Source organism: Serinus canaria, chromosome 5 (genome assembly GCF_022539315.1).
Source record: "Serinus canaria isolate serCan28SL12 chromosome 5, serCan2020, whole genome shotgun sequence".
Classification (NCBI taxonomy): Eukaryota; Metazoa; Chordata; class Aves; order Passeriformes; family Fringillidae; genus Serinus; species Serinus canaria.
In genome coordinates this window covers 36881372-36899659 of record NC_066319.1, presented here as the reverse complement: position 1 = coordinate 36899659, position 18288 = coordinate 36881372, and the positions used below count along the sequence as shown (strand labels likewise).

Here is an 18288-nt window from a genome sequence, read left to right as displayed (position 1 = left end):
GTTCAGATTTAATATTGGCGCCTGGTTTGTCCACTGAGGGCATGTAAACGCCTCTGAGAACACAGGGGTTAAAAGCTGTGATCTCCCAGGGGAATTTCCTCTTTGAATTCCGGCTTGAGACTGAGCAGACCCCCCTGCCCGGCCGAGCTGGGCAGGGGCGTGGAGGGGAGCCATGTGGCCGGAGAGAGGTAGGCCAGGCCTGGGCCCAAGGGTGGAGGAGAACATTGCAAGGGCTTCGGGCAGCCATCCTCCATTCCCCCCCCCCCCCCCCCCGGAGAGAGGGAGAGAGAGCCAGAGCCGGTGCCTGTGATAGCACAGCCAGCGTGAAGGAGAAGGGGGGGGTGCCCAGCAGGGCAGCCAGGCGTGGGAGTTGATGAAGTAAACCGGCAGAGAGCTCGGGACTTTTAACCCCTCTGAGGAAGATGGGAACCTTGCTAATGCTGAGTCTTCCTGAAGTTGATGAGATTGAGAAGATGTTGAGAAGAATTCTAGGTGGGAGGAGATGATGCAGTGGCTTTGGGCTGGACTTTTCTTGTATAGCCACAGCAGAACCCCTTGTGTTCCTGTGACACAGAGACTGCATTCTAGGGGGAGGCGATGGCTCAGAGCCAGGAGAGTGCGGTGATGTGGAGGAGTGAACAGAGACGACGGGTGAGGAGGGTGGTGGTGGTGCCCTCCGTCTTTGAAGAAGAGGAAGAGGAAGATGATCTCTGTTCAAGAGACCCCTCGGCCCCAGGGGGTGAAATTTGGGGGGGACGGGTGTCCCAAAAGGAGAAGGACTGTGCTCTCGTTGGAACTGGACAAAGTATCCTTAAAGTGAAAAACCCTAGAAGCAGCTCTGATCCATGTGCAGTGGTGAGAGCACTGGACATGGAAAGAATGTGGTGCAAGAGGGACTCCTCTCTTCTCGAGGAACTGAGAATTAGTTATCTAAAGGGTGGATATGGAATTGGAAATTTGGTGGGGGGAGGAGGAAGAATATGGAAGGTTTTCATCTTGTGTTCTATGTGTTTTCTGTGTCTTCCTTTCTAGTTTTGGGTTAATAAAGTTTTTTTTTTCCCTTTAAACCTTAAGTTGGAGCCTGCTTTACTCTGTCTATGATCACATCTCACAGTGGGTGTCAGGGAAGGAGGTGATATCGTGGGGGTACTGGCATTAGGCCAAGCTCTAACGATGACACAGACACAACTTGGAGAGTAAGATATGAGGGATATGGCATGGATACATTAAAAAAAAAGAAGAAAAAAAATCGTGGCTAATGTCAAAGCCATCAAAAGGCATGGCATGCCATCAAGTGCTGGGACTTGCATGACATATACCAAGTCTGGCCAAAATTGATCCCTGCTGAAGGTCAAAACAAATAAGAAGGACTTAGGAACACTTTGGAATGGAGATAGCATCCAAGGAAATGAAATTGAAAGAGAAAAAAAAAAATTTTTGAAATTTAGTGACTACAAGAAAGTGGTCTGGGCCAAAATGAGGTGCAGTGCAAAGGACCCAAAGAGGCCAAAACTCAGCTCACAGCTGTTGCCAAAGAAAGGGAAAAGTCCAGGGCATGACTAGTCTGTTTAAGAGGGAAATGAAGTTTTTGTGCACCTCGGTGTGGCAAGCCAGTCTGGTGTTCTTCAGATTTTTAATATTGGCACCTGGTTGGTCCACATGAGGGCATGGATACGCCTTCTGAGAAACACAGGGGGTTGGTTAAAAGCTGTGATCTCGCCAGGGGAACGTACCTCCTTTTGGAGTTCCGGTTGGGATGAGCAGACCCACCCTCCGCCCGGCCGAGCTGGGCAGGGGGGGAGGGGAGCCATGTGGCCGGAGGGAGGTAGGCCAGGCCTGGGCCCAAGGTGGAGGAAGAACATTGCAAGGGCTTGGGCAGCCATCCTCCCATTCCCCCCCCCCCCCGGAGAGAGGGAGGAGAGAGCCAGAGCCGTGGCCTGTGATAGGGCGCCGGCGTGAAGGAGAAGGGGGGGGTGCCCAGCAGGGCAGCCAGGCGTGGGAGTTATGAAGTAAACCGGCAGAGACCGGGACTTTTAAACCCTCTGGGGAAGATGGGAACCTTGCAAATGCTGATTCCTCCTGAAGTTGATGAGATTGAGAAGATGTTGGAGAAGAATTCTAGGTGGGAGGAGATGATGAGTGGCTTTGGGCTGGACTTTTCTTGTATAGCCAAGCAGAACCCACTGGTGTTCCTGTGACACAGAGACTGCATTCTAGGGGGAGGCGATGGATCAGAGGCCAAGAGAGTGCGGTGATGTGGAGGAGTGACGAGACGACGCGGGTGAGGAGGGTGGTGGTGGTGCCCTCCGTCACTTCGAAGAAGAGAAGAAGAAGAGGATCTCTGTTACAAGAGACCCCTCGGCCCCAGGGGGTGGACAATTTGGGGGGGACAAGTGTCCCAAGAAGGAGAAGGACTGGCTCCCTGTGGAACTGGACAAAGTATCCTTAAAATGAAAAACCCCAGAAGCAGCTCTGATCCATGTGCAGTGGTGAGAGCACGGGACATGGAAGGAGTGTGGCTGCACGAGGGACTTTCGCTCTCCTCTTCGAGGACGTGAGAATCGAGTTGTCTGAAGGGTGGCATGGAATTGGAAATTTGGTGGGGGGAGGATGGAAGAAATTTGGAAGGTTTTCATCTTGTGTTCTATGTGTTTTCGGTCTTCCTTTCTAGTTTGGGGTTATAAAGTTTTTTTTTCCCTTAAAACCTTAAGTTGGCGCTGCTTTACTCTGTCTATGATCACATCTCACAGTGGTTGTCAGGGAAAGGGAAGGTGGGGTGATATCGGGGGGTAATGGCATTAGGCCAACAGGGTGGGGGGGGGGTGTGGGGTGGGGGGTTTGGGGGGGATGGTGAGGGCGTTTGGGTGGGGGGGGAGGGGGGCGGGGCGGTCGGGTAGGTGGGGGTGGGGGCGTTGGTGGGGTGGTGGTGGGCGGGGCGGGGGGGGTGGTGGTCGGGGTGGCTTGAGGCCGGGCTGGGGGAGGTTGGTGGGGGGGGGCTGGGCGGGGTGGGGTGGAGGATTTGGGGGGCGGGGCTGGGTGGGGGGGGGGGGGTGTGGGGGGTGTGGCGGGCGGGGGTGCGGTCGATGGGGGGGGGGGGGCGGATGGAGGGGGTGTGTGGGTGGGGGGGGGGTGCGGGGGCGGGCGGGTGGGGTGGTGGGGGTGGGCGGGGGTGTGGGCGGGGGGGGTGGGAGGGGTGGGGTGGGGGCAAGTGCAGGGGGGTGGGGGGGGTTTGGGGGGGGGGGGAGGTGGGGGGGGGGGTGGGGTGGGGGTGGGTGTTGGGGGGGGGGGGGTGTGGGGGGGAGGGCTGGGGGGAAAGGGGGGGTTGTGGGGTGGGTGGGGGGGTGGGGGGGGGGGCTCTACGATGGACACAGACACAACTTGGAGAGTAAGATATGAGGGATATGGCATGGATACATTAAAAAAAAAAAGAAAAAAAAATCTTGGCTAATGTCAAAGCCATCAAAAGACATGGCATGGCATCAAGTGCTGGGACATGCACGACATATACCAAGTCTGGCCAAAATTGATCCCTGCTGAAGGTCAAAACATATAAGAAGGACTTAGGAACACTTTGGAATGGAGATAGCATCCAAGGAAATGAAATTGAAAGAGAAAAAAAAAAAAATTTTGAAATTTAGTGACTACAAGAAAGTGGTCTGGGCCTCAATGAGGTGCAGTGCAAAGGACCCAAAGAGGCCAAAACTCAGCTCAGTGCTTTTGCAAAAGCAGGAGAAAAATAAAGGAGGCGGACATAACTTGGAGAGTAAGATATGAGGGATATGGCATGGATACATAAAAAAAAAAAAAAGAAAAAAATAATCTTGGCTAATGTCAAAGCCATCAAAAGACATGGCATGGCATCAAGTGCTGGGACATGCACGACATATACCAAGTCTGGCCAAAATTGATCCCTGCTGAAGGTCAAAACAAATAAGAAGGACTTAGGAACACTTTGGAATGGAGATAGCATCCAGGGAAATGAAATTGAAAGAGAAAAAAAAAAAATTTTTGAAATTTAGTGACTACAAGAAAGTGGTCTGGGCCAAAATGAGGTGCAGTGCAAAGGACCCAAAGAGGCCAAAACTCAGCTCACAGCTGTTGCAAAAGCAGGGGAAAAGTCAAGGAGGCAGACATAACTTGGAGAGTAAGATATGAGGGGTATGGCATGGACACATTAAAAAGAAAAAAGAAAAAAAAATCTTGGCTAATGTCAAAGCCATCAAAAGGCATGGCATGGCATCAAGTGCAGGGACATGCACGACATACACCAAGGCTGGCCAAAATTGATCCCTGCTGAAGGTCAAAACAAATAAGAAGGACTTAGGAACACTTTGGAATGGAGATAGCATCCAGGGAAATGAAATTGAAAGAGAAAAAAAAAATTTTTGAAATTTAGTGACTACAAGAAAGTGGTCTGGGCCTCAATGAGGCGCAGTGCAAAGGACCCAAAGAGGCCAAAACTCAGCTCACAGATGTTGTAAAAGCAGGGGAAAAGTCAAGGAGGCAGACATAACTTGGAGGGGAAGATATGAGGGGTATGGCATGGACACATTAAAAAGAAAAAAGAAAAAAAAATCTTGGCTAATATCAAAGCCATCAAAGACATGCATGCCATCAAGTGCTGGGACTTGCATGACATATAACAAGTCTGGCCAAAATTGATCCCTGCTGAAGGTCAAAACAAAGAGCAAGGACTTATGAACACTTTGGAATGGAAATAGCATCCAAGCAAATGAAATTGAAAGAGAAAAAAAAAATTTTTTTGAAATTTAGTGACTACAAGAAAGTGGTCTGGGCCAAAATGAGGTGCAGTGCAATGGACCCAAAGAGGCCAAAACTCAGCTCAGTGCTGTTGCAAAAGCAGGAGAAAAATAAAGGAGGCAGACATAACTTATAGGGGAAGATATGAGGGACAAGGCATGGATACTTGAAAAAAAAAAAAAAAGAAAAAAAATCTTGGCTAATGTCAAAGCCATCAAAAGGCATGGCATGGCATCAAGTGCTGGGAGTTGCACCAAAGCTGGCCAAAATTGATCCCCATTGAAATCGCAAGATTTCGTTTCCCGTCCCGAAAGGAAATTTCCTTTCGGGACGGGAAATGAAATCTTGCGACCCTGCAAAGAAAGGCAAAGAAACACTCCGGAAAGGAGATATGATCAAAAGAAATGCAATTGAAAAAAAACCCCAAAAAATGGCAAATTTTTGAAATTTAGTGACTACAAGAAAGTGGTCTGGGCCTCAATGAGGTGCAGTGCAAAGGACCCAAAGAGGCCAAAACTCAGCTCACAGCTGTTGCAAAAGCAGGAGAAAAATCAAGGAGGCGGACATAACTTGGAGAGTAAGATATGAGGGATATGGCATGGATACATAAAAAAAAAAAAAAAGAAAAAAATAATCATGACTAATGTCAAAGCCATCAAAAGACATGGCACGCCATCAAGTGCAGGGACATGCACGACATATACCAAGTCTGGCCAAAATTGATCCCTGCTGAAGGTCAAAACAAATAAGAAGGACTTAGGAACACGTTGGAATGGAGATAGCATCCAAGGAAATGAAATTGAAAGAGAAAAAAAAAAAATTTTTGAAATTTAGTGACTACAAGAAAGTGGTCGGGCTAAAATGAGGTGCAGTGCAAAGGAGCCAAAGAGGCCAAAACTCAGCTCACAGCTGTTGCAAAAGCAGGGGAAAAATCAAGGAGGCAGACATAACTTGGATGAGTAAGATATGAGGGACAAGGCATGGATACATAAAAAAAAAAAAAAGAAAAAAATAATCATGGCTAATGTCAAAGCCATTAAAGACATGGCACGCCATCAAGTGCAGGGACATGCACGACATACACCAAGGCTGGCCAAAATTGATCCCTGCTGAAGGTCAAAACAAATAAGAAGGACTTAGGAACACTTTGGAATGGAGATAGCATCCAAGGAAATGAAATTGAAAGAGAAAAAAAAAAAATTTTTGAAATTTAGTGACTGCAAGAAAGTGGTCTGGGCCAAAATGAGGTGAAGTGCAAGGGACCCAAAGAGGCCAAAACTCAGCTCAGTGCTGTTGCAAAAGCAGGGGAAAAGTCAAGGAGGCAGACATAACTTGGAGAGTAAGATATGAGGGATATGGCATGGATACACTAAAAAAAAAAAAGAAAAAAAAAATCATGGCTAATGTCAAAGCCATCAAAGGCATGGCATGCCATCAAGTGCTGGGACTTGCATGACATACACCAAAGCTGGCCAAAATTGATCCCTGCTGAAGGTCAAAACAAATAAGAAGGACTTAGGAATACTTTGGAATGGAGATAGCATCCAAGGAAATGAAATTGAAAGAGAAAAAAAAAAAATTTTTGAAATTTAGTGACTGCAAGAAAGTGGTCTGGGCCAAAATGAGGTGAAGTGCAAAGGACCCAAAGAGGCCAAAACTCAGCTCACAGCTGTTGCAAAAGCAGGGGAAAAGTCAAGGAGGCAGACATAACTTGGAGTGGAAGATATGAGGGAGAGGGCATGGATATATTAAAAAGAAAAAAGAAAAAAAAATCTTGGCTAATGTCAAAGCCATCAAAAGCATGGCATGCCATCAAGTGCTGGACTTGCATGACATATACCAAGTCTGGCCAAAATTGATCCCTGCTGAAGGTCAAAACAAGGAGCAAGGACTTAGGAACACTTTGGAATTGAGATAGCATCCAAGGAAATGAAATTGAAAGAGAAAAAAAAAATTTTTGAAATTTAGTGACTACAAGAAAGTGGTCAGGCTAAAATGAGGTGCAGTGCAATGGACCCAAAGAGGCCAAAACTCAGCTCACAGATGTTGTAAAAGCAGGGGAAATGTCAAAGAGGCAAACATAACTTGGAGGGGAAGATATGAGGGATATGGCATGGATACATTGAAAAAAAAAAAAGAAAAAAAAATCTTGGCTAATGTCAAAGCCATCAAAAGGCATGGCATGGCATCAAGTGCTGGGACTTGCGACATACACCAAGCTGGCCAAAATTGATCCCATGCTGAAAGGTCAAAATTTCGAATCCCGTCCGAAAGGAATTTCCTTGGAGGGAACGACATCTTGCGACCATGCAGAGGCATAGAACACTCCGAAGGAGATATGATCAAAGAGCTTGAAAGAGAAACCAAAAAATGGCAAATTTTTGAAATTTAGTGACTACAAGAAAGTGGTCTGGGCCAAAATGAGGTGCAGTGCAAAGGACCCAAAGAGGCCAAAACTCAGCTCACAGATGTTGTAAAAGCAGGGGAAAAGTCAAGGAGGCAGACATAACTTGGAGGGGAAGATATGAGGGGTATGGCATGGATACATTAAAAAGAAAAAAGAAAAAAAACCATGGCTAATGTCAAAGCCATCAAAAGGCATGGCATGGCATCAAGTGCAGGGACATGCACGACATACACCAAGGCTGGCCAAAATTGATCCCTGCTGAAGGTCAAAACAAATAAGAAGGACTTAGGAACACTTTGGAATGGAGATAGCATCCAAGGAAATGAAATTGAAAGAGAAAAAAAAAAAAATTTTGAAATTTAGTGACTACAAGAAAGTGGTCTGGGCCAAAATGAGGTTCAGCGCAAAGGACCCAAAGAGGCCAAAACTCAGCTCACAGATGTTGCAAAAGCAGGGGAAAAGTCAAGGAGGCAGACATAACTTGGATGGGAAGATATGAGGGACAAGGCATGGATACTTGAAAAAAAAAAAAAAAGAAAAAAAATCTTGGCCAAAGTCAAAGCCATCAAAAGGCATGGCATGGCATCAAGTGCTGGGACATGCACCAAAGCTGGCCAAAATTGATCCCCATTGAAATCGCAAGATTTCGTTTCCCGTCCCGAAAGGAAATTTCCTTTCGGGACGGGAAACGAAATCTTGCGACCCTGCAAAGAAAGGCAAAGAAACACTCCGGAAAGGAGATATGATCAAAAGAAATGCAATTGAAAAAAAACCCCAAAAAATGGCAAATTTTTGAAATTTAGTGACTACAAGAAAGTGGTCTGGGCCAAAAAGAGGTGAAGTGCAAAGGACCCAAAGAGGCCAAAACTCAGCTCACAGCTGTTGCAAAAGCAGGAGAAAAATCAAGGAGGCAGACATAACTTGGAGAGTAAGATATGAAGGGTATGGCATGGATACATTAAAAAGAAAAAAGAAAAAAAAATCTTGGCTTATGTCAAAGCCATCAAAAGACATGGCACGCCATCAAGTGCTGGGACTTGCATGACATATACCAAGTCTGGCCAAAATTGATCCCTGCTGAAGGTCAAAACAAATAAGAAGGACTTAGGAACACTTTGGAATGGAGATAGCATCCAAGGAAATGAAATTGAAAGAGAAAAAAAAATAATCTTTGAAATTTAGTGACTACAAGAAAGTGGTCGGGCCAAAATGAGGTGCAGTGCAAAGGACTCAAAGAGGCCAAAACTCAGCTCAGTGCTGTTGCAAAAGCAGGGGAAAAATCAAGGAGGCGGACATAACTTGGAGAGTAAGATATGAGGTATATGGCATGGATACATTAAAAAGAAAAAAGAAAAAAAACCATGGCTAATGTCAAAGCCATCAAAAGGCATGGCATGCCATCAAATGCTGGGACTTGCATGACATACACCAAGTCTGGCCAAAATTGATCCCTGCTGAAGGTCAAAACAAATAAGAAGGACTTAGGAATACTTTGGAATGGAGATAGCCTCCAGGGAAATGAAATTGAAAGAGAAAAAAAAAAAAAATTGAAATTTATTGATTACAAGAAAGTGGTCGGGCTAAAATGAGGTGCAGTGCAAAGGACCCAAAGAGGCCAAAACTCAGCTCACAGCTGTTGCAAAAGCAGGGGAAAAATCAAGGAGGCAGACATAACTTGGAGAGTAAGATATGAGGGATATGGCATGGATACATTAAAAAGAAAAAAGAAAAAAAACCATGGCTAATGTCAAAGCCATCAAAAGGCATGGCATGCCATCAAATGCTGGGACTTGCATGACATACACCAAGGCTGGCCAAAATTGATCCCTGCTGAAGGTCAAAACAAATAAGAAGGACTTAGGAACACTTTGGAATGGAGATAGCATCCAGGGAAATGAAATTGAAAGAGAAAAAAAAAAATTTTGAAATTTAGTGACTACAAGAAAGTGGTCTGGGCCAAAATGAGGTGCAGTGCAAAGGACCCAAAGAGGCCAAAACTCAGCTCACAGCTGTTGCAAAAGCAGGGGAAAAATCAAGGAGGCAGACATAACTTGGATGGGAAGATATGAGGGACAAGGCATGGATACTTGAAAAAAAAAAAAAAAGAAAAAAAATCTTGGCCAAAGTCAAAGCCATCAAAAGGCATGGCATGGCATCAAGTGCTGGGACTTGCACCAAAGCTGGCCAAAATTGATCCCCATTGAAATCGCAAGATTTCGTTTCCCGTCCCGAAAGGAAATTTCCTTTCGGGACGGGAAACGAAATCTTGCGACCCTGCAAAGAAAGGCAAAGAAACACTCCGGAAAGGAGATATGATCAAAAGAAATGCAATTGAAAAAAAACCCCAAAAAATGGCAAATTTTTGAAATTTAGTGACTACAAGAAAGTGGTCTGGGCCAAAATGAGGTGAAGTGCAAAGGACCCAAAGAGGCCAAAACTCAACTCACAGCTGTTGCAAAAGCAGGGGAAAAGTCAAGGAGGCAGACATAACTTGGAGAGTAAGATGTGAGGGGTATGGCATGGATACATTAAAAAGAAAAAAGAAAAAAAATCTTGGCTAATGTCAAAGCCATCAAAAGGCATGGCATGCCATCAAGTGCTGGGACTTGCATGACATATACCAAGTCTGGCCAAAATTGATCCCTGCTGAAGGTCAAAATAAATAAAAAGGACTTAGGAACACTTTGGAATGGAGATAGCATCCAGGGAAATGAAATTGAAAGAGAAAAAAAAAAAATTTTTGAAATTTAGTGACTACAAGAAAGTGGTCGGGCTAAAATGAGGTGCAGTGCAAAGGACCCAAAGAGGCCAAAACTCAGCTCACAGATGTTGCAAAAGCAGGGGAAAAATCAAGGAGGCAGACATAACTTGGAGGGGAAGATATGAGGGGTATGGCATGGATACATTAAAAAGAAAAAAGAAAAAAAACCATGGCTAATGTCAAAGCCATCAAAAGGCATGGCATGCCAACAAGTGCTGGGACTTGCATGACATATACCAAGTCTGGCCAAAATTGATCCCTGCTGAAGGTCAAAATAAATAAAAAGGACTTAGGAACACTTTGGAATGGAGATAGCATCCAAGGAAATGAAATTGAAAGAGAAAAAAAAAAATTTTTGAAATTTATTGATTACAAGAAAGTGGTCGGGCTAAAATGAGGTGCAGTGCAAAGGACCCAAAGAGGCCAAAACTCAGCTCACAGCTGTTGCAAAAGCAGGGGAAAAATCAAGGAGGCAGACATAACTTGGATAGTAAGATATGAGGGATATGGCATGGATACACTAAAAAAAAAAAAAAATAAAAACCATGGCTAATGTCAAAGCCATCAAAAGGCATGGCATGCCATCAAGTGCAGGGACATGCACGACATACCCCAAGGCTGGCCAAAATTGATCCCTGCTGAAGGTCAAAACAAATAAGAAGGACTTAGGAAGACTTTGGAATGGAGATAGCATCCAAAGAAATGAAATTGAAAGAGAAAAAAAAAAAATTTTTGAAATTTAGTGACTACAAGAAAGTGGTCTGGGCCAAAATGAGGTGCAGTGCAAAGGACCCAAAGAGGCCAAAACTCAGCTCAGTGCTGTTGCAAAAGCAGGGGAAAAATCAGGGAGGCAGACATAACTTGGATGGGAAGATATGAGGGACAAGGCATGGATACTTGAAAAAAAAAAAAAAAAGAAAATAATCTTGGCCAAAGTCAAAGCCATCAAAAGGCATGGCATGGCATCAAGTGCTGGGACTTGCACCAAAGCTGGCCAAAATTGATCCCCATTGAAATCGCAAGATTTCGTTTCCCGTCCCGAAAGGAAATTTCCTTTCGGGACGGGAAACGAAATCTTGCTACCCTGCAAAGAAAGGCAAAGAAACACTCCGGAAAGGAGATATGATCAAAAGAAGTGCAATTGAAAAAAACCCCAAAAAATGGCAAATTTTTGAAATTTACTGACTACAAGAAAGTGGTCTGGGCCAAAATGAGGTGAAGTGCAAAGGACCCAAAGAGGCCAAAACTCAGCTCACAGCTGTTGCAAAAGCAGGAGAAAAATCAAGGAGGCAGACATAACTTGGAGAGTAAGATATGAAGGGTATGGCATGGATACATTAAAAAGAAAAAAGAAAAAAAAATCTTGGCTAATGTCAAAGCCATCAAAAGGCATGGCATGCCATCAAGTGCTGGGACTTGCATGACATATACCAAGTCTGGCCAAAATTGATCCCTGCTGAAGGTCAAAACAAATAAGAAGGACTTAGGAACACTTTGGAATGGAGATAGCATCCAAGGAAATGAAATTGAAAGAGAAAAAAAAAAATTTTTGAAATTTAGTGACTACAAGAAAGTGGTCTGGGCCAAAAAGAGGTGAAGTGCAAAGGACCCAAAGAGGCCAAAACTCAGCTCAGAGCTGTTGCAAAAGCAGGGGAAAAATCAAGGAGGCAGACATAACTTGGATGGGAAGATATGAGGGACAAGGCATGGATACTTGAAAAAAAAAAAAAAAGAAAAAAAATCTTGGCTAATGTCAAAGCCATCAAAAGGCATGGCATGGCATCAAGTGCTGGGACTTGCACCAAAGCTGGCCAAAATTGATCCCCATTGAAATCGCAAGATTTCGTTTCCCGTCCCGAAAGGAAATTTCCTTTCGGGACGGGAAACGAAATCTTGCGACCCTGCAAAGAAAGGCAAAGAAACACTCCGGAAAGGAGATATGATCAAAAGAAATGCAATTGAAAAAAAACCCCAAAAAATGGCAAATTTTTGAAATTTAGTGACTAAAAGAAAGTGGTCTGGGCCAAAAAGAGGTGAAGTGCAAAGGACCCAAAGAGGCCAAAACTCAGCTCAGAGCTGTTGCAAAAGCAGGGGAAAAATCAAGGAGGCAGACATAACTTGGAGAGTAAGATATGAGGGGTATGGCATGGATACATTAAAAAGAAAAAGAAAAAAAAATCGTGGCTTATGTCAAAGCCATCAAAAGACATGGCACGCCATCAAGTGCTGGGACTTGCATGACATATACAAAGGCTGGCCAAAATTGATCCCTGCTGAAGGTCAAAACAAAGAGCAAGGACTTAGGAACACTTTGGAATGGAGATAGCATCCAGGGAAATGAAATTGAAAGAGAAAAAAAAAATTTTTTGAAATTTAGTGACTACAAGAAAGTGGTCAGGCTAAAATGAGGTGCAGTGCAAAGGACCCAAAGAGGCAAAACTCAGCTCAGTGCTGTTGCAAAAGCAGGGGAAAAGTCAAGGAGGCAGACATAACTTGGAGAGTAAGATATGAGGGATTTGGCATGGATACCCTAAAAAGAAAAAAAAGAAAAAAAAACCATGGCTAATGTCAAAGCCATCAAAAGGCATGGCATGGCATCAAGTGCTGGGACTTGCATGACATACACCAAGGCTGGCCAAAATTGATCCCTGCTGAAGGTCAAAACAAATAAGAAGGACTTAGGAACACTTTGGAATGGAGATAGCCTCCAGGGAAATGAAATTGAAAGAGAAAAAAAAAAAAAAATTGAAATTTATTGATTACAAGAAAGTGGTCTGGGCCAAAATGAGGTGCAGTGCAAAGGACCCAAAGAGGCCAAAACTCAGCTCAGTGCTGTTGCAAAAGCAGGGGAAAAATCAAGGAGGCGGACATAACTTGGAGAGTAAGATATGAGGGATATGGCATGGATACATTAAAAAGAAAAAAGAAAAAAAAATCATGGCTAATGTCAAAGCCATCAAAAGGCATGGCATGCCATCAAGTGCAGGGACATGCACGACATACACCAAGGCTGGCCAAAATTGATCCCTGCTGAAGGTCAAAACAAATAAGAAGGACTTAGGAACACTTTGGAATGGAGATAGCATCCAAGGAAATGAAATTGAAAGAGAAAAAAAAAAAATTTTTGAAATTTAGTGACTACAAGAAAGTGGTCGGGCTAAAATGAGGTGCAGTGCAAAGGACCCAAAGAGGCCAAAACTCAGCTCACAGCTGTTGTAAAAGCAGGGGAAAAGTCAAGGAGGCAGACATAACTTGGAGGGGAAGATATGAGGGACAAGGCATGGATACTTGAAAAAAAAAAAAAAAGAAAGAAAATCTTGGCCAAATTAAAAGCCATCAAAAGGCATGGCATGGCATCAAGTGCTGGGACTTGCACCAAAGCTGGCCAAAATTGATCCCCATTGAAATCGCAAGATTTCGTTTCCCGTCCCGAAAGGAAATTTCCTTTCGGGACGGGAAACGAAATCTTGCGACCCTGCAAAGAAAGGCAAAGAAACACTCCGGAAAGGAGATATGATCAAAAGAAATGCAATTGGAAAAAAACCCCAAAGAATGGCAAATTTTTGAAATTTAGTGACTACAAGAAAGTGGTCTGGGCCAAAATGAGGTGAAGTGCAAAGGACCCAAAGAGGCCAAAACTCAGATCACAGCTGTTGCAAAAGCAGGGGAAAAATCAAGGAGGCAGACATAACTTGGAGAGTAAGATATGAAGGGTATGGCATGGATACATTAAAAAGAAAAAGAAAAAAAAATCTTGGCTTATGTCAAAGCCATCAAAAGACATGGCACGCCATCAAGTGCTGGGACTTGCATGACATATACCAAGTCTGGCCAAAATTGATCCCTGCTGAAAGTCAAAACAAAGAGCAAGGACTTAGGAACACTTTGGAATTGAGATAGCATCCAAGGAAATGAAATTGAAGGAGAAAAAAAAAATATTTTTGAAATTTAGTGAGTACAAGTAAGTGGTCTGGGCCAAAATGAGGTGCAGTGCAAAGGACCCAAAGAGGCCAAAACTCAGCTCACAGCTGTTGTAAAAGCAGGGGAAAAGTCAAGGAGGCAGACATAACTTGGAGGGGAAGATATGAGGGACAAGGCATGGATACATTATAAAGAAAGAAGAAAAAAAAATCTTGGCTAATGTCAAAGCCATCAAAAGGCATGGCATGCCATCAAGTGCAGGGACATGCACGACATAGCTGACCAAGATCTGAGCCAAGAATTGATCCCTGCTGAAGGTCAAAACGAAATGCGCCCGCAAAGAAAGGACTTAGGAACACTTTGGAATGGAGATAGCATCCAAGGAAATGAAATTGAAAGAGAAACCAAAAAAGCAAATTTTTGAAATTTAGTGACTGCAAGAAAGTGGTCTGGGCCAAAATGAGGTGAAGTGCAAAGGACCCAAAGAGGCCAAAACTCAGATCACAGCTGTTGCAAAAGCAGGAGAAAAATCAAGGAGGCAGACATAACTTGGAGGGGAAGATATGAGGGAGAGGGCATGGATACATTATAAAGAAAGAAGAAAAAAAAATCTTGGCTAATGTCAAAGCCATCAAAAGGCATGGCATGCCATCAAGTGCTGGGACTTGCATGACATATACCAAGTCTGGCCAAAATTGATCCCTGCTGAAGGTCAAAACAAATAAGAAGGACTTAGGAACACTTTGGAATGGAGATAGCATCCAAGGAAATGAAATTGAAAGAGAAAAAAAAAAAAATTTTTGAAATTTAGTGACTGCAAGAAAGTGGTCTGGGCCAAAATGAGGTGCAGTGCAAAGGACCCAAAGAGGCCAAAACTCAGCTCAGTGCTGTTGCAAAAGCAGGAGAAAAATCAAGGAGGCAGACATAACTTGGAGAGTAAGATATGAGGGATATGGCATGGATACACTAAAAAAAAAAAAGAAAAAAAAATCTTGGCTAATGTCAAAGCCATCAAAAGGCATGGCATGCCATCAAGTGCTGGGACTTGCATGACATATAACAAGTCTGGCCAAAATTGATCCCTGCTGAAGGTCAAAATAAATAAAAAGGACTTAGGAACACTTTGGAATGGAGATAGCATCCAAGGAAATGAAATTGAAAGAGAAAAAAAAAAAATTTTTGAAATTTAGTGACTACAAGAAAGTGGTCTGGGCCTCAATGAGGTGCAGTGCAAAGGACCCAAAGAGGCCAAAACTCAGCTCACAGCTTTTGCAAAAGCAGGAGAAAAATAAAGGAGGCGGACATAACTTGGAGAGTAAGATATGAGGGATATGGCATGGATACACTAAAAAGAAAAAAGAAAAAAAACCATGGCTAATGTCAAAGCCATCAAAAGGCATGGCATGCCATCAAGTGCTGGGACTTGCATGACATACACCAAGGCTGGCCAAAATTGATCCCTGCTGAAGGTCAAAATAAATAAAAAGGACTTAGGAACACTTTGGAATGGAAATAGCATCCAAGGAAATGAAATTGAAAGAGAAAAAAAAAAAATTTTTGAAATTTAGTGACTACAAGAAAGTGGTCTGGGCCTCAATGAGGTGCAGTGCAAAGGAGCCAAAGAGGCCAAAACTCAGCTCACAGCTGTTGCAAAAGCAGGAGAAAAATAAAGGAGGCGGACATAACTTGGAGAGTAAGATATGAGGGATATGGCATGGATACATAAAGAAAAAAAAAAAGAAAAAAAAATTCATGGCTAATGTCAAAGCCATTAAAGACATGGCACGCCATCCAGTGCAGGGACATGCACGACATATACCAAGTCTGGCCAAAATTGATCCCTGCTGAAGGTCAAAACAAATAAGAAGGACTTAGGAACACTTTGGAATGGAGATAGCATCCAGGGAAATGAAATTGAAAGAGAAAAAAAAAATTTTTTTGAAATTTAGTGACTACAAGAAAGTGGTCGGGCTAAAATGAGGTGCAGTGCAAAGGACCCAAAGAGGCCAAAACTCAGCTCACAGCTGTTGCAAAAGCAGGAGAAAAATCAAGGAGGCGGACATAACTTGGAGAGTAAGATATGAGGGATATAGCATGGATACATAAAAAAAAAAAAAAGAAAAAAATAATCTTGGCTAATGTCAAAGCCATCAAAAGACATGGCACGCCATCAAGTGCAGGGACATGCACGACATATACCAAGTCTGGCCAAAATTGATCCCTGCTGAAGGTCAAAACAAATAAGAAGGACTTAGGAACACTTTGGAATGGAGATAGCATCCAAGGAAATGAAATTGAAAGAGAAAAAAAAAAATTTTTTTGAAATTTAGTGACTACAAGAAAGTGGTCGGGCTAAAATGAGGTGCAGTGCAAAGGACCCAAAGAGGCCAAAACTCAGCTCACAGCTGTTGTAAAAACAGGGGAAAAGTCAAGGAGGCAGACATAACTTGGAGGGGAAGATATGAGGGAGAGGGCATGGATACTTGAAAAAAAAAAAAAAAGAAAAAAAATCTTGGCCAAAGTCAAAGCCATCAAAAGGCATGGCATGGCATCAAGTGCTGGGACTTGCACCAAAGCTGGCCAAAATTGATCCCCATTGAAATCGCAAGATTTCGTTTCCCGTCCCGAAAGGAAATTTCCTTTCGGGACGGGAAACGAAATCTTGCGACCCTGCAAAGAAAGGCAAAGAAACACTCCGGAAAGGAGATATGATCAAAAGAAATGCAATTGAAAAAAACCCCAAAAAATGGCAAATTTTTGAAATTTAGTGACTACAAGAAAGTGGTCTGGGCCAAAAAGAGGTGCAGTGCAAAGGACCCAAAGAGGCCAAAACTCAGCTCACAGCTGTTGTAAAAGCAGGGGAAAAGTCAAGGAGGCAGACATAACTTGGAGGGGAAGATATGAGGGAGAGGGCATGGATACATTAAAAAGAAAAAAGAAAAAAAAATCTTGGCTAATGTCAAAGCCATCAAAAGACATGGCATGGCATCAAGTGCAGGGACATGCACGACATATACCAAGTCTGGCCAAAATTGATCCCTGCTGAAGGTCAAAACAAATAAGAAGGACTTAGGAACACTTTGGAATGGAGATAGCATCCAAGGAAATGAAATTGAAAGAGAAAAAAAAAAAATTTTTGAAATTTAGTGACTACAAGAAAGTGGTCTGGGCCAAAATGAGGTGCAGTGCAAAGGACCCAAAGAGGCCAAAACTCAGCTCAGTGCTGTTGCAAAAGCAGGAGAAAAATAAAGGAGGCGGACATAACTTGGAGAGTAAGATATGAGGGATATGGCATGGATACATAAAAAAAAAAAAAAGAAAAAAATAATCTTGGCTAATGTCAAAGCCATCAAAAGGCATGGCATGGCATCAAGTGCAGGGACATGCACGACATATACCAAGTCTGGCCAAAATTGATCCCTGCTGAAGGTCAAAACAAATAAGAAGGACTTAGGAACACTTTGGAATGGAGATAGCATCCAAGGAAATGAAATTGAAAGAGAAAAAAAAAAATTTTTGAAATTTAGTGACTACAAGAAAGTGGTCTGGGCCAAAATGAGGTGAAGTGCAAAGGACCCAAAGAGGCCAAAACTCAGCTCAGTGCTGTTGCAAAAGCAGGGGAAAAATCAAGGAGGCAGACATAACTTGGATGGGAAGATATGAGGGACAAGGCATGGATACTTGAAAAAAAAAAAAAAAAGAAAAAAAATCTTGGCCAAAGTCAAAGCCATCAAAAGGCATGGCATGGCATCAAGCTGGCCAAAATTGATCCCCATTGAAATCGCAAGATTTCGTTTCCCGTCCCGAAAGGAAATTTCCTTTCGGGACGGGAAACGAAATCTTGCGACCCTGCAAAGAAAGGGAAAGAAACACTCCGGAAAGGAGATATGATCAAAAGAAATGCAATTGAAAAAAAACCCCAAAAAATGGCAAATTTTTGAAATTTAGTGACTACAAGAAAGTGGTCTGGGCCAAAAAGAGGTGAAGTGCAAAGGACCCAAAGAGGCCAAAACTCAGCTCACAGCTGTTGCAAAAGCAGGAGAAAAATCAAGGAGGCAGACATAACTTGGAGAGTAAGATATGAAGGGTATGGCATGGATACATTAAAAAAAAAAAAGAAAAAAAATCTTGGCTAATGTCAAAGCCATCAAAAGGCATGGCATCAAGTGCAGGGACATGCACGACATATACCAAGTCTGGCCAAAATTGATCCCTGCTGAAGGTCAAAACAAATAAGAAGGACTTAGGAACACTTTGGAATGGAGATAGCATCCAAGGAAATGAAATTGAAAGAGAAAAAAAAAAAATTTTTGAAATTTAGTGACTACAAGAAAGTGGTCTGGGCCAAAATGAGGTGCAGTGCAAAGGACCCAAAGAGGCCAAAACTCAGCTCACAGCTGTTGCAAAAGCAGGGAAAAATCAAGGAGGCAGACATAAC

General features: G+C 43.3%; 1 long non-coding RNA gene across 5 annotated transcripts; it reads left to right on the top strand.

Moving 5' to 3' along the window:
* The first annotated feature begins 261 nt into the window (after positions 1-261).
* Positions 262-18264, top strand: LOC127059734 (uncharacterized). Of its 5 annotated transcripts, none has more exons than XR_007777841.1 (5): positions 4661-4806; positions 7187-7564; positions 8759-9574; positions 11523-12338; positions 16652-17599. It is a non-coding gene; the product is annotated as an uncharacterized LOC127059734 (long non-coding RNA). The 5 variants fall into 5 exon arrangements; XR_007777842.1 differs by lacking the exons at positions 4661-4806; positions 7187-7564 and adding exons at positions 5772-6008; positions 18205-18264 and having other exon boundaries at positions 16652-17410; XR_007777839.1 differs by lacking the exons at positions 4661-4806; positions 7187-7564 and adding an exon at positions 262-1481.
* Positions 18265-18288: the final 24 nt, after the last annotated feature.